Raw genomic sequence first — 22,930 nt, forward strand, 5'->3', positions numbered from 1 at the left:
ATGGAGCGATTTTTGATATCACGTCGTCAGCAACTTTTCCAGATTTCTCAACGAGAATTTTCGCATTTTAACGAGAATGGGCAGCTATGCCCGTTCAGGAGCATATTCAGTAATGTATATATTTGGAATAATATATTTATCAACTTTTAATTATGCATTTCAAAAACCAAACACTAAAATGCTAAGCGAAAGTACTAATTTTGTAAAAGGTATCTTTATATCTTCTTGGAGCAAACTTTTGTAACGTTAACAATGATTGATTATATGAAATGATGTTTGAAGTAATTGCAAAGAGTATGGAGTTGCCGAACATGCAGAGCTATCGAATGCGTAATCAAAATTTACAAACGTCTTTAAATATCTCAGCATATGATGTATCATCCTAAACATTTTAATTTAAAAGTAAATTTTTTAATTACCTGGCCAGACATGTTTCGCAGAACTATTAATTTTTTTTTTCATTCTATTTTTACATTGTTAAAATTCTCATTCTTCGTGCTACCACGTAGATTACCATTAATTATATACTAATCTTCTTTGTTTAGTTTTTGTTAGTACTTCAAATTAAGTTATTCTTTGATATATGCATTTATTCTAAATAATTGTCAATTTTTTTAAGTCTTAGAACTTAACCCAGTTATCTGAGAATTAAACCTTCTAAAGAAATTAAAAATATTTTGTCATTTTGAAATTACTCCATGCAAAACGTCTAATGGATCATATTAATAAAGCGCACCCCTTTTCTCGAATAATGAACAAAAAATTATTTAATTATTTATTTTATTGTTTATTATTTGTTTGGTTTATGAAAAGTAAATACATATTAGTGTCACTCAAATTGTTTGCTTTGAGTGGTAAATTTTAAATGAACGAATTCGGATTTTTTGGAATTTTATTTTGATTTTCAAATTCCTTCCACCACTAACTATAAAAAAGCTGCTCTTTTAAAAAAAGAAGATGTTGAAAAAATTCACTTAGGCTAAACATGCTCGAAATGTGTCGAACAAACGAAAAAAGGATCGAAACATGCCACTTTTTATTACATATTTTTGAAGCAAATGTTTCTTGGGTTCATTCTCAAGATTCTCCAGACGTGAAAAAGTAATCGGAAGTGTGAATGAAGCAGGAAATGCATGGTTGCCAACTAAAAATGGAAAATAAAGGTGGATTATAAATAATGCAGTTGCCGAGAAGAAACAGAAAATTTAAAATGAATACCTTGCTATTACTATCTGACTGAACAGTCGCATTTTAACATATTGACAAAAAGAAAAAAAAAAGAACAGCATAGATAAGTTCGTTATCAAGAATAATATAAATCATCTATTGCAGCAATTCGTTGAATTTTGGGCATATTTATTTAATTTCGATAATTCTAAAATTTTTTCCATCCATATCACCATATCAACTCATTTATTCACATGAATACTGATTCTCTTATCTCTCGCTATCTCTCCATCGCGCGTGAGAATATATTTTGCCACGATTTGCCTCTCACGATTATTGTGGGTTTAATATTTTTGCTTTTTCACTTTTAATTATATTTATTTTCTGGTTCAATCTCAGGCATCGTGATTTTTCTAGTTTTGTTTTTAACTTTATTTTTCTCTTTCTCATCGGTAACTTTACATTTTCTTTTTAAAGTCCCTTTCGTTTCCCTCATTCACGTCTTGCGAGTCTTGCGAATGGGTGCCTAGTTTTGAGCGCTAGAAACATGTTGACCCTCTTCATACTTTTTTGAAGCCGGTGAAGTTCTTATCATCAAGTATACTGTGTTACATTTGGATCTCGATCATTATTTTGATCAGAATCTTGAGTTCGTAGAAATAAGAATCTGTATTTTAATATCTTAACAGAGATCATGCGGTCCTTAAAAAAGTAAAAAAACCGTAGCAACAATAATTAAGAAGTATAATTAAGAAGTTATCTTTAACTTTAAAATTTAAATTTCGACATTTGAGACTTTGTAACCAGATATTTATAGTTAATGAAAAGCATTGCGGTGAATATAAACGTAATAAAATACATTTTATCTTTTTGCTGCCACCTATTTAGTTTCCTAGGAACCTTACGAACTCTGTTTATTATATTAGATATAGATTTGATGTAGATATATCTAGTGATAGTAAGAATCCTAGAACTGGTTTGAAAATAAAGGAAATAAGCAAAAAATCAACAATAGCAATATTTGCTGATCTTATTTAAAGAACATTTTGAGCGACTTTTTATAACAAATTTGCTAAAATCATGATAGTGTAGAAATCATCTGGAATATTTTGACAGAATGAAATGATTTTTTAAACTATGAATCATATAATATCTTACATATTGTTCATAAACCTTTATATTTCAATGCTTTTAAAATGCCATTTAACATTCACTAATCTCTTCAGTTACAGAAAAAAGAAATTTTGTAAGTTAATTAAGTAGGGATTAGCTTGGGTTGAGTATGAAATTTTCATATAAATAAAATTAAAACAATAAAGAAAAAAAAAGTCAAATAAACATGTCATAAATGCGTTCTTGGAAAATCATATACAATTCATTCATCGATTCACAATTTAGTTTTAAAGGAGATTCAATTGAAAGCAATCTTTGCTTTTCGGTCATAAATCAGCCTGTAGCCTGGAAACGTCTTGATATTTTTCTATTGACTATTAATCAATAAGTAAGCCTTCCCGAGCTATCGCAAAAGGTTTAATAAAAAAGCTTCAGTTTTTATTTTATTCCTTTTTATTGTCTCAACTTGTTTGCTTAGAACTGGAATATTGCTTCTCTTGTCAATCACAAGTTCAGTAGTTTATGTTTACTTTAAATCACTCTACCTGCTGTGGTGATATTGTTTGACCGTTTTTGGTACTGTCATCAAATATATATCTAGCTTAATAGACCCTTAATTTATTATTCAATATTTTCGAAATTTCGTCTATCCCTCATATGTTGAGGGTGGGGTATCCAAATATGTAAAAACACTGCATGTTTATTCAGCTTTTATTTATTAATAATTAAAAATTTGTTAGTTATTTAATAGTTAGCGCTAATTAATTAGAATATTTGGAGTTATCCCCTGAAACCATTAAAAGTGATCCTTAGTACATGAAAATTTGATCATTAGAACGAAAGTTATTTAGGGTGATATCTTTTTTAGCACACTCTACGATTTTGTTAAAAGTTCAGGTTGTATCTTGCCTTCCTATTTATTGTAAAAAGATAGTCGATAATAAAGTTAGAGCAGATTTATTTTCCCTCGCATTAGATAATACTACAATAACAGAAAAAAAATCACTACATGCATAAGCATGCAGAGAGAAAAAGTAGCAAATATGTTTACAAAGTTATAAATGAAACCTAATCAAAACAAAAAACAGTACTTTTGAAAAATGCATAGTTCTATCAAATTAAGTGAACAGAAGTTGGTTGGATGTAATTCTACACAGTTTAAGAGCAAATTTAATGCTGTAAATAAGAACTTTCAATGGAACAATAATTATGGTACAAGAAAAAAAAACGGGCATTCCCTTTGCCTCAATGATAATTCTTAAAGGAACTCCATTGTATTTAGTTAATTTCTAATTTATTCCATTCGTTAAGATTTGGTGAAGTAGGAATGAAAAAAATGAAGAAATAGATAAACTAATTATACTATTGATAATCTTATTCTATTTTTTAAAACTCATAAATTTTCTTAAAATTAGGGTAGCATAATGCACATCTAACGGTAACAATCATTTTTATTCATTTAATGATTGTATTAATGAGATTGTCTGAAATGTTGGCCCTATTTTACAATCTTGGAAAATGATTTCATTCGATTTCTCTTTAAATCGATGAAAAATCTCATTTTCATTCAATGAGATTAGAAAAGTCAATGTGACATTCGATAAAAGTAATTTTTCTGCAGTATTTTTTAAATTATATTTTTAATATTCTTATCAGCTAATTTTGACCATTAAAAAGAACATTAATTTGTTTTAAAACTCAATCACCATAAAACCTGTCGTTAAAATAGTTTTATTAGTACTCAGTTTTAAAATCATAGGACGGAAATATCGTTTGTATTTAAAGTATGTTTAAATGCTGCAACGAACACTAATTTTTTTTCTGCTTTGAATAAAAGTGGATAAATTATAACGATTATCTATTCACTTAATTGCTTTTACAAATTATGCATAAAATACACTATTACATTAGCCAGCTGACACAAAGTATTTTCTTCATTTGTTAACACTGAATTTAATTTTTACTTCTGAGATATTTTAATTTCCAAAACTAATATTTTAATTAAAGGAACCGTCGGTCATTCTAGACACATCTCGCAATGAGCCTTTTCAAACAATTCAAAGAGGATAGGTAGGTACTTTATTTATTTCGCACAAGGGGCTATTGGCGACGGTCTTGGAACCACTATTAAAAATTCGGCATAATATTCGACAATATCGTAAGAAGAACTGTTGACTTTTAATGTCTTTTCAAAAACGACTAATATTTTTAAAAAAATGTACTAAGTAATTAAAGCAAATGGACGACGCCACATTACGAATTTACATGGATTTTTTAGTTTACTCTTGGAAGAAGAAACAATTTTCGTAACAGAAGTTCTTAAAAACGGAATCAAACGCTATGTCCATTTTCTTAAACACGCAATTCGAGCTTTCTCCAGAATATAAAGTTCCCCGCCGATATTCAACACAAAAAATATCTCTAATGGATTTCGAATGATCGTTGAAACAACGTTTTATACGAACGTAAAAGCCAAATTAAAGTTGTAAAATGTTTAACTAAAAAATAAAAACGAAAATAAAAACAGATAAATAAGTTTTGAAATTATTTTTTTTAATTAATTTAAAATTTTTCAAAACATTTTGTTTAAATTTATTGAATGCTTTTTAAGTTATAAAAAAGAAACGCATATATATATATATATATATATATATATATATATATATATATATATATATATATATATATATATATATATATATATATATATATATATATATATATATATATATATATATATATATATATATATATATATATATATATATATATATATATACAGAGATGAAGATTTGAAGATAAAAATCTGAACCCGTTGAAAAAAGTTATGTTTATTAAAAAAAAAATACATTTTTGTGTCTGATTTCGTAACTTAAAATATCGTCTGCACTAACCAATTAACATATTTCAGGTTAGGTTTGCTATCCGTTAAGATTGAATCCTTTTGAGTGAAAATCCTATCATTAGACCAAGAGTTATTCAGAGCTCACAGTACATAAGATAAAATAATTATGAGAATCCTAATTGTTAAGTTTTAATCTTAATTTTAAAAAATAGTTTCCCATAATAGTAAACTTTCCCTAACTACTCGCTAAGAGATTTTTTTTTAACTAAACCATTTATGTATAATACTAATTCGCGACACGTCAACCTATGACAAAAAAATTATGTTTGGGTAATTCTTAGTAAATAAAAACCCTTTTTTCATTAGATAATTGTAACCTAATTTATTGACTGATTCAAAACGTCAACAAAACTAGCTACGATTTTTTTCGAATCGATTTTCTGAAAGTGTTTTAAATTTGAATAGCGTAATCATTTATTTTCCCGCGTATTAAAAGGTAAACAAACCTTAGAATTCAAATTACCCAAACGATTTGTGTGAATTGAGGAATATATTAATGACGTTTTAAACTCATTTTATGTTTTATCAGCGTGTTTTAGCAGGTTGCCAATTTTCCACAGAGAAATGAATACTTAAAATGTGAAACGCATTTTACTTTTTTCTGGAGCAAGGTCAAGAGAGAATATCGAATCAATAACCTTACGTGCAATGCCCACACAGACCCCTCCCTCTACTCCTGTGGTAACCACAGCTCTGTTGCCACGACAGTTATTTTAATTCTTTGAGAGTGACCGCTATGACGTAAAACACAAACTCTACCCACTCACATTATGATTCAGATCACTTCCATTAAAATGGAGTCATTAAATATATTCCAGAGTTTCCTAAGAAATCATTTCTTTTACTTCTGAGAAATATTATAATTCTAATGTATGTTGAGATTATATTGTTTTAAAGATTCATAAATACATCTCAATTTTAGAAAGAATAATTCATGGTGCAATCTTATAAACATTAAAATTACCAATTTTCTTTTTACGTATACAATAAAATATTTTGAAAACTTTTAATTAAATTTTGTTTATCAAAAACATTTGAAATAAGCAATTTTTTGGAGCTCTCGATGAAAGATATTTAAATATGTATTTATATCAAAATTATTTTGATTATTTATATATAGATAATTACTAAATAAAACTATATTTACAACTTGATCTCAGAAATTTTCTCGTTTATTATGCATGCAGAACACAAACATTCTGCTTTTACCTCCCCTTTTATTCACCTTCTTTATCAACCCATCCCTTTTCCCCCTATTCTTTTTTCTTTCTCCTATTTTTCGTTTTTGGCTTTTTTAAGATATTTTTAAAAACTAAGAACAACTATAGCTTTGAAAACGCATATGCTACTATTTCGCTGGTTTTCTTAATCTCAGCATTTTAACTTAAAAAGATCTTAACCTGATCCATAAACCTGAATAAAATATAAATAAAAAAATCATTTATTACAACTATACTAATATTTAAAATAATAATAATTGATTTAATTTCTGAAATGTTAGCGTTTTTTCTTTTCCCTTGCTTAAATATTATTTGTGTCTCCTATCTTGTATGTTACATACAGGATGTGAACCACAATTCATTTCGAAAAGCATTATTAGGGTGGTATTTTCAGAACACACCGTCTCACTCGTATGTGGAGTAAATGCATAACTAATTTAAACCTGCAGCATGTAAATACGGTTAAAAATACAGTTAACATTTTGATCTTCAATCCTCTGATGGTTGAGGAGAGAAGCATGGATGGACACTCTTCAGTTCTGGGGACTGAAATCAGTCTTGAGAAAAATCTATGGACTCATACATTTTATCAATTAAATTAAATTCTCTTTTTTTTTCATTAGAAATTTATCTTTTTTATGTTTTAAAAAAATAGTACATTTTAATGAAAACATTATTATTTTTTTTATAATTATTGCAAACTGATCTAGTAATGATGTCACGATGCAACAAAAGAATGGTGTCGGGATTTTTATGCATCTTCCCATTCTCTCACTAAATCTTATTCTTAAAGTCTGGATTGATTTTATTTTATAACCGTCGTTGAAAAGCCGATTCGATGTTTGGGTTTACGACTACCTAACTCATGATTCGTCTACCGTTCAAAATATTTTGCGTCAGCACTGGGATCGCTGCGAGCCGAGTGCAGAATTCGAATCAATCCAGCCATTACCGGGATTCGAACCCGGTTCACCTAAGTGGAAGACGAGCGCACTATCGACTGAGCTACGACGACTCAGTCTGGATTGAATGAACTTCTACATCTGCTAGTGTAAACAACATTTGTATGATTGCTGAATCTAAATCTGCTTTTCCCCCTTCCTATTGACATACTGGCCAAAGTTACATAAAGATTATTTTTAAAAAAAAATTATAGTGATAGAACAAATTTTTTAAAAAATGGTGTAATGAAAAAAATCGAGATATAAATGGTTTCAGGAAAAAGTGAGTCGTTCAGTAATAGGTGTAAAGAGTTGTACAGTCCGCAAAAAAAAAAAACGAATCACCCTGAATAACTTTCGTTCTAATGATCGGATTTTCACGAACTAAGTGTCAATCTTAATGGTTCCTGGGGGTGACCTCAAATATGTAATTAATTAGTGCTAACTATTAATTAAGTTACGAAATCAGACACAAAAACGCACTTTCTCTGAATAAACATATAATATATACATATAATATATAACATATATACATATTTGGAATCTAGACATTTGAATTAGGGGGGGTAGACAAAATTTTAAGAAAATTGGGCGGTAAATTGGGCCGCAATAAAGGTTTATATATTTGGCGATAGTCCAGAAAACCGCCAAAAAAAGTCGCCTGCGCAAATAAATATTTTAAGATAACCCATTGACTAATTCAAAAGAGGAGTGCTTAAATTTAATAGGTTGCTACGCAACCAAACTCTGATAGTAAAAAAATTGAAATAATGTTCAGTGATTGCTCGGAGGGGTTTAATTTATTGTTAATAGAAAATATCTCGAAGTTTCTAGGCAATAAACAATTTTTTTAGGGGATTTCTGTCCAAAAAGCAAAAAAAAAAAACTATTTTAATCTCCTTTGAAAAGTAAATTTGAATCGATTTATAAATTATTTATGATAGTTTTCAGAATTTAAATACATGAACTTTTTATCTGATATTATTCAGATTACACTGTTTTTACTATATTTATTCGAGGATTTCATACTAAAATCAAATGAACATAACTTATTATAGCTATATACAAAATTTTAGGGATAATCATTTTTACAGCTTTAATCGAGTCTTCTAGGCAAGGAAGTTTGAAAAAAAAAGTGCTTGAAAAATAAAATGTAGATTGTATAATAATTCTAAAGCACATTCACAAGGTTTTCTATAATTTACGATATTTCTTTTTTCTATAACTCAAGGAATTGCTGAATGTTCAGTGGCATTTTAAAAAGATTGAAATATGTTATGTTTAAGAATAAGATATTGAAATAATATGCTGCATATTGTAGGATTCATTGTTCAAAAAATCGCTTCATTCTACTAGATATTTAGGTTACATCGTTTTCTTTGGATAAAGATGATTAGCAAATAGCATCCTCATGTTTCGATACATTCTGAAACTTATACGTTCGCAAATTCACCATAAAATGTCGCACAGCATATTCTTCAATTAGCTACATTTACCACCAAATACTGCTACTATGGTTATTTTTGTTTTCTTATATATATCTGATGCTCTCTTTTTAAACAGAGCTCGTAAAATCCTTAAGATACTGAAATGGGGGCACAAAAACTTAAAAGATAAAATATTTAATTTCATTAACTCAAAATATTTGGTGTCAAAACGTTAATTTTTAAGTTAAATATAACTTTTACAATATTGATGTTCTTACGTTTTTAAAGACCACATGAATCCTGATAAAATATTAAAATGCATATGTTTACTTTAACGAGTGTAAAATCCTTATCAAAATAATGATCAAGACCCAAATGTGAAACAGTATAATTGACGTTAAAAACTCAACTGGCTTCAAAACATATGAAGAGGGAAGTAAAAGTCGACATGTTTCGAGATTTCAAATATAATCGCCCATTCTCAAGATTTGTCAGGCTTGGATAACTTGTGACTTTTATTATTGGACGCTCAAAACATGTCTATTTTTATTATCATCTATTATTTTTTTAAATCAATGAAGTTTTTATATTTTCGATTCAGTTTCTTGGGATTATCCATTTAGTTACACAACATATTAAATTATTTCACTCGATATTAAAATAAGTTTTACATATGTTATAGGCACAGGTTCTTAGATTGAAAATATAATAATTCACTACTTTGTAAAAAAATCAATGCAGTAAAAAAAATTTTTTTTTGCTGCAAGCCTTAACATTTTAATTTAAGGTCATAAAAAAAATTCTGTTTACAATTGAAATTTCAAAAGTCGAATGTGAAAATGGAATGTCCCCTAGTACCAGGAATCGAAATTAAATAGTTACAAGGACAGCTTTTTTAAACAAGTTAACGTTTCCATCCTACTCGAAGTTGTTTAAAAAGGTATTTTTTATATATCGATTCCAAAGTTTATTCTACATATATTTCAGGGTATACTTTCGGAGTATTTCGATCGAGTTTATTTTTACACCCTTATTTGCTTAAAATTATTAAATAATTTACTTAAAATAAATTATTCAAGCTACATGATTTAATGCATTTATAGTATAATAATAAACGGAGCTTCCAACGCATACCCTTAACCTTAATACCGCTATCATTAAATAAATGGAATACGCTTAAATAAATTATTAAAGTTAATTTTTCCCTCGTTTTAATTTTCAAGGAATAATATGTTTCGATCAAACAGATTTCATTCTGGAAATAACAAAATTATTGAGTAGGTCCCTTGGAGCAATATCATTCTTATCCTCTTTTGACGAAATATAGGAAAAATTAGTTTTCACAATTTCTGTAAAAAGTATGTGAGCCTACTTGACACGTTTTTTTTAAATTTTTATTAAAATAAGTTCGGAAATTGTGTATTTTTTATAGCATTTTTTTAAAAATCAGATGACTCTAAAATTGGCACAGCTTCGGAATCCTTTCAAATTTCAATTTTTAGTATTTCCTGCTTAACAAAATGAGGCCTTTTCCTGATAACAAATTATACTACAATAATATCTTGGAAATCATGCTAAAGTAAAAAATTAAACAAAGTAGTTTAGTATATTATCAGAAAAAAAATCTACTTGGTATCATAAAGAGTAAAAGATATAATGAAATAATTAGTGAATCACACGTGGTCAGATAATTAAAAATTTAATTTCACAACTAAGATAGTAGGACGACATTTAAGATACTGAGATATTTTAAGACACTAAAAAAATTGTCTACGTATTCCACAGCTTTTCATGTTCGGTATCTTTATTCTCTTTGTAGTGACTTATAAAACATCAACACTATTTTAGATAATGTAAGTTGAAGTCACACGAAACGAAAAAAAAAAAAAAAAAAAAAGACAATCAATAATTTATATTCTTTTTTCAAAAAATATAGTATGCTAAGTAAATAATCAGCTGTTTTGCATTAAATAATTTTAAACAGCTGAATGTTTTTAATTTCTTTACAAGGTTTTATTCTTAGCTAGCAGACAATAATTCTTTAAAAAAAAACTTGACTATAATTTAAAAAGGAAACCTAAATTAAAAAAAATCTAAACTAAAGTTCTAAAAAAATTTATTAGTATTATTAATGAAGAAGTAATAAAAGTAAAATGGTAAAGAATAAGATTTTTAAAATGTTAAAATTTAATTAAATAGTTGGTAAAATAGTTCTGCGATACACTTCCGGAAATTTCTTTTAAGATTAGGATGATATAGGGTAAACCAACAAATGAAGGAGCATTTCATAGATATTTCCTAGAAATAAGATTTTAAACATTTTAATTTAGATTGATTGGTAACAGTAGCTTACTACCTAACAATAGGAAGTCATCTAACAATGCATTTAGTTACCTGGTCTTTGAGTCTTCTCTGGAAAAAGTTTTGAATTTGTTAGTATCTGTTCAACGCCTTGTTTCTTTGACAAAATTATAAGGTCAGTGTTTGTTGTTATCCGTTTAAAATACAATTAATTGCATATAATAATGCTTTTTTTTCTCATTGTGAAAAAAAGAATTCAAAATATGGTTATTGAAGTTACGTTTTATTTATTTTAAGCATCATAACATAAGCAAGTACTGAGATTAGGGGGTGTTTATTACCTGATTTACCGAACGATGAAAAACCAATGAATAAACAAGTGTTCCTTTGCTGGGATTTTTTCAAGTTAATGAAAATAAAAGAAAAATTTTAATTTTCTTGTACCTTTTGTCATATTATAAATCAAAATTATGTTAAAAAAAAAAAAACAACTTCTAACCAGTGAAGGAACAGGCATGTTCCTTCACTGAGAATAGATTTCCCAGTGAATGAATAGTATGTGTGAAATATGATTTCACATGGATAATTAGTAGTTCAGTGACATAGAAGACTCCTAAAATTCAGTTAAATGTTGTATGAATAATTCCTATAACAATTTCATTTAAATATGCAAATTTAATTGCTAAATTTATTTAAAGAATTATAATAATAATTAACTAATTATTTATCTTTATAAATGTAGTGATTAGTTATTACATCATACCTTAGACACCTTAATAAACTATGTTTGTTAACTAAATATAACAACTAAATATAATAATAAAAGCTTGAATGGAAAATTTCTTTGCAGAATTTTGTGCCAATAATTAGCTAAATTATTATCTTATTGCCGTCTTTAATGTCCTAACGGGAACTGGCAGGAAAAATCCATTTAAAGACAATTATCTAGGTGAAAAATGGGTGAAGTTTTTTTAAGGCGACATCCACCGATAACTCAGTGCAATGCGAAGATAATTTCAAAAAGCAAAACTTCCCTTAGAGAATAATATTCGAAATACTGGTTTTAGGAACTTCAGAAGAATCTTTAAGAGGGAAGTAGCCCTGGCATCCTTTTATAAAGTGATTGCATTTACAATGCGAATAAAACAAGAGTTGAATACTGCCCTTAAACGGGAAAAATCTTCGGCCTTAAAAATTATAAGGATTTATATTCTAAAGTACCTAGGAAAGAAAAAGTACCTCCATTGGTAGTTTTTCCTTACAGAAGAGTTCGTTGAGATATTACAGAATCAGTCCCTGCTACATATTTCATTGGAAAAAGCTATTCATGAAATGAAACGATGACCGCAGCAACATTTTACAAATATATTGCAAATGTTTTTACCCATGGCTAATTGAAAATGCAATCAAATTCCATATTTTGCTTCTTCTGGATAGGTATAAATCTCATATTAATTTGAAACTGATCAAGTTTTGTTCCTCAAAAAAAAATTTCTGGCTTAGTTTTCTACCTAATTCAAGGAAATCTCTCGTTAGATCTTGAAAACAAAAGAATTGTAAAACAATATGTCTAGAAAATTTTACATCCATTTTTAAATAAGATTTGAGGCATCAACTGATGAAGTTAAAATGCTTTTATGAAATGCGATATTTTTCCATTCGATGTAGAAAACGTTGACTGTAACAAATGCATGCAAAACAGACACCAAGAGTTAATGAGCAAGACAACTTATCAACAAAACACATGCTTCGAGAGTAACGATGCGCTATTTCTTCAGAAGCTTGAGAAGGAAATCTCACAAGTTATGTTGCAAATTTTTAAAGGAACATTGACAGAAAAGTTTAATCTCCCAAATATCAAATAGCCTGTGCTTTTCTCAATATTGAAGAATTTATTTCAAAAAGAACAATTGTATAATCAAATTTTGGCTCTGAAGCGAGACAACTAACATTAATAATGAAAGTATCTTGAAAACTGATTTTGAGATAAGTCCTCTTGAGGCATTGTTAGTTGCAAAAACAATTTGTTTCATAAGTAACTACAAGATATAAGTCAATGAGAGATGGGTTTTACTCAAACTTCGAAACTCCTTTTTCTCATTTAATATCCAGTGAGGAATTCTGGAAATGGAACTGGAAAATCAAAGGAAATTTTCGAAGATACATTTACATTGGCCAAAAATTTGGAAAAAAGAGGAAGGTTAAATCAAAAGAAAAAGAAATAAATTATTCATGACGAAGAGAAAAAAAAATACTTAAAAAGATTTAAAAAAAAGCTAAAAAAATATGGGGAAAAGAGTAAGCAAAAAAAATTATCGAATTATAATAATAATAAAAACATCATCGGATTACACAATGATAAACATTCATAATTTAGAACGAACTATTAAACTGTGAGAAAAAAATGAAAAAACATTTTTTTAAAATTATGTATTCAAACATATTTTACTTTCCATTCCATGACTGAAAAAAAAGTAATATTTTCCACATTAACTATGGTTATACGTCGTAATTCCAAGAAAAATCTTGTTTTTAGACACTTGTGTGGCCTATGGATTCCTAACGAGCATCAAACATTCTCAAAATTAAGTGTTCATTCACTGGAAAATTTAGTGTTTATTCACTAGTAAGAAGTGTTCCTTCATTTGGTCATCTTACTACTTATTATTTAAACCACCAAAAGCTTAAAACAATATTATGTAAGTTATCTAACTTTTTTTTACATAATTTGCATTTAATAACAAATATGTCGACATCATTTAGCTAAAATTACAAATTTTGAAATTTTTATGATTTTTTTTAAAGGCAAGCTAAGCTTAAGTGTTCCTTCATTGTTTAGTTTACTCTATAAGATGTTGAGAAATTTGCGATGTTGTGAGAGATGTTTAAAAACTTTGACTACGTATTTTTATTAATATTTATAAAATATATATTCAGGAAATTTATAAATATATTATTCCAAACTATGCATACGTATGTATATTATTGAAATTGTATCAGTTATTGAAAAACAAAATAAAAAAAATAAAAAATAATCACATTAAATAAGCACAATCTGGTGTATTCTATCAGAAGCACGCTTTTTTAAAACTAGACATTTGATGAATAAAGTGTTTTTTATTCAAAATTCTTTACTAAATTGCAAATAAATTATGAAATGACTAAAAAAGAAACATCGTATTTTATAGTGTGAAAGAAATAAAAATAAAAAGATTAGCAAACGATTATTAGCGAAAAAAATATGAATGAAATTTTACGCTACGCGCGCGAAGTCAAGTTCCTCGCAAGTTTATCACATTTTAATATTAATCGCCCCAATTAGTTATTTCCTTATTGTCGCCAAATTATTTTTTTAAAAATAATTAATTTTAATTTTTCTCAGCTTCTAATAAATAAAAACAGTTGAAACTTCAGATTTTTCATTTGAAAAATATGCAGATTAATATGGTATAAAAAAATTCATACCTTATAATTCAATATTTTTTCATCCACACTTTAATTAAATAATAAAAAATAATAAATAATTATTAAAAATTATTTTTTGCATGAAATTATCTTTGGGTAAATGAGTTTTATGAGTGGGTGCAATTTTTTTTGAATTGCTTCATTAGTTTTGAAAATATGACTGAAAACGCAAAAAGCGAAATTAACATTAAGGGGTACGAACTTTGAATCACTCTCCTGACCAAACTATGGGGACCACATTTCCCAGATTGCGGCTACCCCCTATATTTTGAAGATAAGAAATCCAAATATGTAAAAAAAAATGCATGTTTATTCAGAGAAAGTACGTTTTTGTGTCTGATTTCGTAACTTAATTAATAGTTAGCACTAATTAATTAGCATATTTGAGGTCACCCTCAGGAACCATTAAGATTGACACTTAGTTCGTGAAAATCCGATCATTAGAACGAAAGTTATTCAGGGTGATTCGTTTTTTTTTTGCGGACTGTACAAGGTTAGCTGTTTTTGCTTTATTTTCTAAAAAAAGAAAACTTAAAATAAGGAGAAAAAATATTAAAAAAATAACCAAATGATTGATTTAATATGTAGCTATTATCAAAGAACGATACATTTTGGTAACAGTGAGGTATACATTTCTAAAAGTTCGGTAAACAATGCTGACAGTATTATTCAGTCAAAAAATAAGTGGCATCCATGAGAAGGAGAATTCTTATTAAAAGCTTTAATTCTATCAAACTTCAACTTTTCAGCTTGTTTTAGTTAATTCCATTAAACTCATTTTAAGCAAAAAATTTCCATTTAACTCTTTAAACTACAATCATGCATTTTATAATTTATATTGATTTCATGGTATATTCATTTTACTATTTAAAAAAAAAGTATAACTGTACTTAAAACTGTATTAAAAGGGAAGTTCGATAACGATTAGAAAGTTTTTCTTGCCCTCATCGATTTTCTGGATTTTAACTACTTTTTCTCTTTTGTGCTTCTTAAGACTTACTTAAAAGAACAGAATATGCTTTTCTTTGCTTTATTCTTTCTTTCTTATTATTCTTTTTCTCTCAAGTCATTTTGACAGATGTTTCAATTCTCAATCAATACCACACTTCGTTGCCACTTTCATCCAAACAAATCTCTTTTTTTACTTATTCATTTTTTTCAATACATTTATCTTGTAATCAACTGCTATTAGTGTTTCCTTTCCTTTTTATCTCTAAAAAGACATTTTCCATAATGACCAACAATGTTCTGCAATTTAGGGGGAGTTTCGGACCCTATAAGATGACCTCATTTGATAGTTGATTGCCTGCACTTGGACGCTGGTCAGAAATAGAGTGTCATTTTCTTTTTTGAAGCCAGCGAAGACATTATCCACGTTTGTGTCTTTAAGATGGCCTCTTCTTTGCTTTCGTGAATCGTGTGTATTTTAACAGTCGATTTGGTAACAAGATTTTTTAATCATTCGTTTGGAAATAAATGCTCTCCCATTGTGATCCATCATGCAGATTCTCCAAAAATTGAACCAGATTTGCAGAACTGCCTTAGGAATAGAGAATTCATCGAATCAGTAAGAATTTGGAATTAATTTTCACTGCTCTCACAACAATGATGTTTAAATTTAATTCGTATTGAAATTTTTAGAGTACGTTTATAATTCTGTCCTGCGACAGGGATTAACTTAAGTTATTCCAAAAGCTTTCTATAAATACTTAGAAATAAAATATTTTTATCCAACCAAACGGGCCTATTTTGGGCTTTCACGATATTAACTGAGCTAATCTAACACCAAAAAATCAATTTTTGAATAGAGTCTAAATGTTTACAGAATAAAAATACGAGTTTAACTTGATAATATTCTTAACAAGTGGGAGCAATTTATAAGTTATATATTACTGTGTACTATTAGAAAAAGCAATGGAGTGTTTGGATGCATGTCCAATTAAGTGACGTATGGAATCGGGATATTATTGAAATATTATAAATTACTCTAAATTTAATTATTTATCATTAAAACAATTCTTCAAGTCTTAGTTATTTCAATTAGTCAAGTTATTTCCAATTTTTTTATAATATGCTTCGATAAAAAGAAGCCATTTTTCTTTCAAGTGAAATATAGACTCGTCCAAAAATGTTAAATGAGCAAAACCGATAGTTTCCCTCAAAAATTATTTGTTTAAAATAGCAAAGTGTCTTAAACTTAGATTAAAAAAAATAGATAGTGTATAAGATATTGCAGTGTTGATTCTATTTAAAAAGGATGGTGTATAGCATAAGGTGTAAATATTTATTACACAAATATCTATAGAATTTAGAATTAGCTGCTATTATGTTATTGTTTCCACCTTTTCCAGAAGAGCCCAACTATAAATAGAAGAACATTAAACTTCCACGAATTTTAATTTTATCCGATAATAAATTAGTTCGTGCAAATTAATCAGTTCGTGCTAATTAATCAGTTCGTGCTAATTAATCAGTCACATATAAATCAATTTTTTCCTAATAAATTTTAAAAGGTTTTAAAGATTAAAGGTATTTTTAAACTCGCATTTTTGCTAAACTGATGTTCGTTGAATTCAAAACTCCTCATTCAATTTCATTTCAATTTTTTTATTCCACATATTTTAATTTTGTTATTTAATTAGGAAAATATCAGGAAGTTTGGGTAACTTTAACTTTTTTTAAAAAATATTTGTGAGACATTTTTTTTAATTTTTATTATTACAATAATCATTATTTTGGAATACCATTTAAAAATTTAAGTGATCAATTAGCTAAAAATATAGTTTTTATGGAGTCTATACTATAGTTTTTATACTCTTTAATTTAAAAAATATATTGCTGGATAGTTTATAAATAATTTAAATAATTGTTTTTGTATTGTATTGATGCCGTAGAAATAACTTTAGATGTAAAAAAACAAAAATGTATACGGCTTTTTACTAGTACATTACATTGAATATTTTATTATCGTTCGGACACAAATAAATTGGTAAGAAAAAAAAAAAGAACTCTGAAACGCAAAAACTGCCAAATTTAAATTTACGTAAGTGCCATGATCCTATCTCAATGAAAACTATTATAATTTTATGTAAGAGTTGACTGTAACCGATGTAAGCATTTTTAAGCAAAAATGCACTTTTTGTGCAAAATTATAGTTTTTTCTCTCCAACGAATAAGAATTTGATACCCTCAAAAAGCGAGGAAGGTGTCAAGCTTTGCAATTTTGACCTTCATGCAATTGTTTAGTTGTTATGGCTATCTTCTTCAGAATCATTTCTACTAATGACTAAAGTAGATGACTGTGTTTTTGGATGCCAAATGTATAATCGCTTTTGGAAACCTGCCTATTACCCAGATTTTAACAAAATTTACTTTAATGCCGTGTTTTTAAATACGAAATTCATTAAAGTAGAATAAATTGTATAGTTTTGCAGGATATTGCATTAGCATACTCTGCCTTTTATTGAACTTTTAGATATATTTTAGTAATTTCATTCTGGTAATGAAAAAAGAATTTTACAGAATGAACTCCAACCAATATCTTAATATTTATTAGGAATAATCCGGTTGTTTTCCTTGTAAACTGCCTGTTAACAATTTCTCGGAAAAAAATAATTAAAAAACAGTTTATTTAATTGTTATTTTACCATATTCAAACAAAGCTGTCAAATGACCATAAATGAGATGGCAATCAAACTGTTAACTGTGAGAAAACCGTTTATTAACTGCTTTTATCAAATACGGTTAAACAACCAGAATTTTATCTCACCAATTAAAACCACATAAGGCCGCATAGTTCCCTGCAACAGCGTACACATTATAGCCAAGATGGTTAGTCTGTCATTCTCATGACTGTAAGAACTGAGGTTCGAGCCCCAGTGTTGACACCACACTATTTCCTCCATTTTACTTCAACACAGGAAGAGTTTTCAGTGTCCTGCACTCCCCAATGCTCATTACCTAACGAAAAGCCCAGCTATCGAAAAGCCAGTAAAACTTATTTTTATAGTTTTGAAACCATGGTAGCTGAAAATGATAAAGAAATCGTGTAGTTTTGTGTTCATGGTCTTATAATCATGCTAGTTGTAAATGGTTTCAAAACCGTAAAGGTAAGAAATGTTCTTTACTTTACAGTTAATCAGGTGGACAGACTGCTGCAGGTCATTTTACCATAATTTTAGAATGAAAATTCTGATAGTGTGTTTTTTAGCTTTTAAATGTTATAGATTTTCTGCAGCAAAGCGAAGAAAAAGTGAGAAAAATTTCTCAAAAAAGCACTTAATTTCAATAATTTTAGAACAAACTGTAATCTATAAAAACTCAGTGCAAAATTGATAAATAAATAGGGTCCTTTCAGCATTCCGAATTTAACTTTGTTGTTGCATTCCTACGGACGGTAGAGCGGCCCGTATCATATTTTTTTAATCTAATTAAACAGTTAATAAATCTCGAACTTATCATCGCATTTTAAATTTCGTTATACTATTGTACTCCCTGTACATTTTTCTTTTCTACGCACTTTTGCAATTTTCAGTTTCAAAATCAAACAGATTTTGGGAAGCTAAATACCCTTTCTTAAATTGAATACCCAAAAGAGCGTCGGTGAACCCTCACGGTTTTTTAATATAGAGATTATGTTGCAACATATTTCAATTCACTTATTCAGTTTACACCTGCGTAGTATCTTTTATTGTACTAAAATAAAGAATGTGTTTCATCATAATATTTATAAAATGAGTAGAAAAAATATATTACTAAGCATTTTTTTGTTACTATTATTATTTAAAAAAATCTTTTGTTGCTTTTCTGACTTGTATAATTTTGTAAACTATTTTAGAGACAAAAATTTTGAAGCGATCAAGGGGTAAATATTACCAATACAGGAGAGCATATATTTACTAAATTAAAATAATAGTTGCGTACTAAAGGTATGTTTTTTTTTGCTACTTAATTCAATTATCAAATTGATATACTATTTCCCATTACAGAATTACTATTAAAAGAAGAAGAAAAAAACATAACAGGCGTGGCTCTAGCCACGTGATTAGGTCATCGTTCGCAAACGCTTATCATAATACGTTGATTCTTTTTATTCCCTCGCTGATTATATCCCAACACTATCGTATTTTTGTTATTCGTAATATGAAACAAATTAGGGCAAACGCAAGAAGGAAAAAAAAAAGAGCTTCAGAGTAACGGAAACGCATTTAATTCCTTTTTGCAAAAATGCCATAGTTCAGGTACTGGTTAATTTTCTGCCTCGTAATGTTTTAGAATATTCATACACCGTAATACAGGGACGTGAGAAGGCTGATAAATAGTTAAGGGCGGACTAGTGTAAGCTGACATGTCGGCGTTTTTCGCAGGAATGCTAAGTTTTTCATTTGAGTTATGAGACCTATTCTTCTATTACCCTATCAGAACGTCGAGATATTTTTTATTTCTTTTTTGGTGACGTGTAAAGTACCATAGAAACGAATTGTCCGACCATAATTGCTCCAAAGTTCAAGGTTAATTATTATTTCTTTCAAAATTTATATCCATATCGTCAAAATTATATCGTAAATAACGTATCATCTTTACATTTTAAATAGTTTTAAATTTTCTTGAAAAATAGTTTACATTTGTTTTTAAATTTAAATTCACGAGCAAAGATTAAAGAACATGCATACCCTAATGAATTTGTTCAGATGATTTAGATTTAGCGAGTGAAATGTACAATTCCTTGACAATCATGTAACACGAGAGAAACGACGTGCAACAAAAAAAATATCTAACAAAGTCAATACATGAGTCATACAGACCTTTAATAGATGAAGTTTCTTCATCGTTAAAATCCTAATAAGTATTGAGATGAATAAAAATGAGATCGTAATGTTTCTTTGAGTCAGTTAATAAATCAATTGCGAATTCAAAGTATGTTAAATAAAATGTACAAAATGAAAGATTTAACATATTGAATAACTTTCTATCTCATGATTGGATTATCACGTTCTTCGACTCTATCTTAATGGTTCAAAGACTTAAACATGTATATTCTATATGAATTAGTGCAGACGATATTTCAAGTTCTAAAAATCAACCATAAAAATGTATTTTTTCTGAATGAACGTACTTTTTTTTTAAGAGATTTGGATTTTTAACCCTTAAAATGTGGCCGCCATCTGGAAAATACGGTCCCAATTGTTTGGTGAGGAGAGCGGTCAAAACTTTAAGCCTCTTAGTGTACATTTTTCAATTTTACTTTTTGCCTATTTTGCTATAACTCGAGAATTTTTGTAGCGAATCAAAAATATTTTCTTGTAATAATTTATAATTATTTAATTCAAGATTAGTCGAAAAAATTTCAATTGTTAGGCACTCAAATGTTTGACATCAACTTAAAATCGATCATTTCAAACGACAAAACTCAAAATTCGAACGAAATTGGCAAAATAGTTTCTGAGTTATCTAATTTTAAAAATTCGTATATTTCGAAACTAAATTTCTATTTTTAATTTAAAAGTTGATTTCTATACTAAATATGCAAATTTTTAAAATGAGACTCAGAATCATATAACTCAGAAGCTATTAAACAATTTCGTTCAAATTTTGTACTTTGTCACATTAAATTGTTGACTTTAAGATTAGGTAAAAATTTTGCATGCCTAAATGCATAAATCGAAATTATTATAAACAAACTTAATTAGTAGTGATAATTAGGAGTGATTTTTTGATTGTTTAAGATTTACCATGTTTAAATTAGTATGAAAAAAACTTCCGTCAATAATTGTAATGTATTATTAAATATAATAATATATTACAAGTAATAATGCATTAAAAGGCATTGATTGAATATAATTGTATTATTATGCATTCATTGTATTATAGTGATTGTAATTAATGTAATTAATTATTATTTATTACTTAAGATTTCCGATTGTATTTATCAGTAATCTAATGGATTGGTAATTACATTTAACCTTTTTTGTTATTAATATGAATTTGAATTACAGTTTTTGATTAAAAAAAATGGTAATGAGACTTCGCAACATTCTCTTGACAGAAAAATCTTGAAAAGTCACAATTTGTATAGTGTAAATAAGATGATTTCATTTTATATGAACCCAACATCCTCCATATGTTTATATTTATTCGCACTATTATTAGATTTCTGTCAATCATCACACCATATTGACCTCCTCTTTTGTGTTTGGCCGAAACTTCTAGATCACGCGACAAAACGTTCCATTTTTTTTCACGGGCAATCCTTCGAAGGCTAAATGTTAACACTGTATTGATATATTTTTTTTTAATACTTTCAGAATTTGCATTCAATAAATTTTGAGACACTAAGAAAAGAAAGACAATATCGGAGACAAAACTTGCTTTCTAAATCGAGAATTGCCGGTTAATTAAAATTGTCACTGCGGTGAAACAATTACCAAAAAATATTTTTAGTCCGATTAAAAAATATTTGCAGTGTCTTTAAATGGACCCTAAGATCTGTTTCGGGACTCAAATGTAAATTTTAAACTGTTTTTGAAAACATGTTTAAAAAACAAATTTTAATTTTCAAACTTAAAAACGTAGTGCTTTGATGTAAAGTACCAGATTGAAAATTATGTATGAAATGTAACGTTTAGTTCTGTCAGAATTCTGAAATGTCAGAATGTGAAATATAACATAATATATGAAATGCAACATTTAGTTTTCTCAGAATTATATATGAAATTTAATATTTAGTTTTCTCGGAACTATGTATGAAATGTAACACTTAGATCTCACAGAATTATGCATGAAATGTAATATTTAGTTCTCTTGGAATTATATATGAAATAAATGTAACATTTAGTTGTCTCTGATTACGCAAACCCTACATTAATAATCATACAAAATACGTTTTTCATTTATTAAACTTGACGTATTTAAACTTGAAAATAATTTTTTTTTAATATATATTTACACTTTCAATAAATTTACTTTTTGACACAAAGAAGTGAAACTTTAGGTCAGTTCTGGAAAAGCTAAATATTTTTCGATTTGGCAGAAAATTCATTTTTAAATCCTTGACCCTATGGACAACTTTTGAGCAAAGAGCGAATTGCACTCTTTCTCAACTTCCAGAGAACACGCTCTTTATCCTCTTAAGGATATTTAACTTGAATTTTAAGAACTATAAAAAAGAACGTATTACTATAGAAGAACTAGAAATAAGAACGTATTACTATAGAAGAACTAGAAATGAGAACTAGATATAAGAACTAGAATTTAACGTAAGACCGGCTTGATTTAACTAAAATTAGCAAGAAAATTTGAGGAAATTATTCTCCCTGAAGATATCATATAATTTGTTAAAAAAAATTGTAATATTTATTTTGATTGGTCATTTTCAAAGGATATGTTTTGCTA

General features: G+C 27.8%; 1 protein-coding gene across 3 annotated transcripts in view; it reads left to right on the plus strand.

Annotated features, from left to right (window-relative positions):
* LOC107444496 (kinesin-like protein KIF12) overlaps positions 1 to 22,930 on the plus strand; it is a 104,060-nt gene that overhangs the window by 14,533 nt on the left and 66,597 nt on the right. Inside the window, exon 1 of one of the 3 annotated variants that reach the window (XM_087160519.1) lies at positions 19,631 to 19,779. The exons of the other annotated variants lie outside the window; for them this stretch is intronic. The gene's annotated coding sequence lies outside the window, so the exon portion shown is untranslated. Of the gene's footprint in view, positions 1 to 19,630; positions 19,780 to 22,930 lie in introns of those variants that run through there. 3 annotated transcript variants of the gene reach the window in all.

The sequence above is a fragment of the Parasteatoda tepidariorum genome, chromosome 4 (assembly GCF_982258835.1).
Source record: "Parasteatoda tepidariorum strain Cologne lab strain chromosome 4, Ptep-v5.0, whole genome shotgun sequence".
NCBI lineage: Eukaryota > Metazoa > Arthropoda > Arachnida > Araneae > Theridiidae > Parasteatoda > Parasteatoda tepidariorum.